Genomic DNA, 2,020 nt, shown 5'->3' with positions numbered 1-2,020 from the left:
AGAAAAAACTTTGAATGCTCGAGGTTACGCCTATGTAGCTATGGAAAATCAATTAGTCCGACTATCTTATGAGTGGGCTAAAACAGGTCACTGAGAATTCCATTTCACAGGTAAGTATGTACAGTTTTTATTTTTATTTTTATTATTTTTAACCTTTTAATAATAAACGCTAAATCGTTCGCTATAAAGTATTAAATTGGTATTCAATAAAATTAGGTTTTGCGACCGAAATTATTGATATCATACAAAAATTTATTACATCACTGCGAAATTTACCGTTTATTCTTAAGGTATAAATATCTTTAATCAATCAACCCAAAATATTTCAAAAATTCGTCATGAGTTAAACTAGGTTATGGAACCGAAATTTCTTTACTGAAAAGAGGGGCGTATATTTTTGATAATATTTGATTGATTAAAGTGGGATAAAAGACCAAAAAGATTTTTAATTTTATTTTTACTTTGTTTTTAAAATTAAAAATTAAATTAATATTGTGAACTTTTTAAAATCAATATATTTAAATTTGTAAATATTTGAAAAATTAATATTTTTAATATAAGTTTGCATGTATAAAAAAAAATATAATATAAGTTTGGTGTGAATTTTTAATTATTAATAATATGAATTTTTAATTTTATGCATTTTAAATTTAAGTTTGGTGTGAATTTAAAAACAAAAATTTACTTTATTTCGTTAAGTTAAAAATATGATTTTTAAAATTCGTCGTGAGTTGAAGAATAGGTCGTTGAACCGAAATTGCTTTACCCAAGGGAGGGACGGGAACTTTTATTATCATTATTTTTAATCTTATTGAATTAAAGTATGCCAAAAACATTTAAAAAACCCAAAAAAATCTTTGTTTTTAAAACTGCGCTTAAAAATGAAAAATTTTTAAAATTTTGTCGAGGGACGGACTAGGACATCGCACCGAAATGACCTCGTCCTAAAGAACAAGGAAAACAAAATTTTTAAAATTTAAATAAATTATGTTTTATTAGTTATAAGATTTTTATAAAAAAAAAATTAATATCAGACCCATGCGATCGAATGGGTTTTGAACTTCAACTCCATGCGATCACATGGAGCTGATTTCCTGGCCAGAAACTTAAAGCTTAGCGAGCTGTGTTCTATCTCCACACTTAACACACACACATACGCGAAATACACCCAAAAACACCCCTAATTTCATCATTTTAACACCAAATTTCACCAAATTTCATCCTACAATCTGCTATAATCATGCCTAGGTTCGAATTCTTCAACAAAAAGGTAAAAATTACACCCCTAAACTCTAAAATCTCCTAGTTTTTGTGATATTTACCAATATTTTACCTAATTTAATTTTGTTAATTTTTAGTGTAATTAGAGTTAAATTGTTAGTATATTATGCATGTATAACCTAGATTGATGCTATTTAACATGATTTGAAGCCAAAAACTTCAAAATTTTTAGAAATCTAGGGTTTGTGTTCTTGAGCAATTTGGGGCTTTTTGATATAAACAGGTTATGGCCGATTTTTGTCATGAATTATTGCTAAATTAAGTAGTGTAACATGTTTAGGTAGCTAAATGATCCAAACATTGATCCTAAACATGATTTTTGGAGATAAAAGTAGACTTTTTAAGTCTAAAATTCATGAACTTGATTAATTTGATATAATTGCCATTTGAGACTTGTTTAATTGTTAGTAACGACTATTTTGACATGTTATTTGAGTTAAATGCTTATGAACTTTGTATAAATTTTCATATGTGTTTTTTTGAAAAAGTGTAGAATTGTAAAAAATGTGAAAATGTGTATAAGTTTAATTTTGATTGAACATGTTATTGTGGTTAATTTAAGTTGTTATTTTGCTAACACTAATGCATATTTGGATGCACAAATTTTGTGTTTAATGTGTTTTGCAGAAAACCGATACTGCTGGTGCTTCATCATCATCTAGACAACCACAGCAGGAATCTGAACCAGAATATGAGCCGCAATACAAGCCAGAACCCGAACAAGAACCACAACAGGAAC

The sequence above is a fragment of the Rutidosis leptorrhynchoides genome, chromosome 3 (assembly GCF_046630445.1).
Source record: "Rutidosis leptorrhynchoides isolate AG116_Rl617_1_P2 chromosome 3, CSIRO_AGI_Rlap_v1, whole genome shotgun sequence".
Classification (NCBI taxonomy): Eukaryota; Viridiplantae; Streptophyta; class Magnoliopsida; order Asterales; family Asteraceae; genus Rutidosis; species Rutidosis leptorrhynchoides.
The sequence above is the reverse complement of the archived record's forward strand: the minus strand, read 5'-3'. Positions refer to the sequence as shown.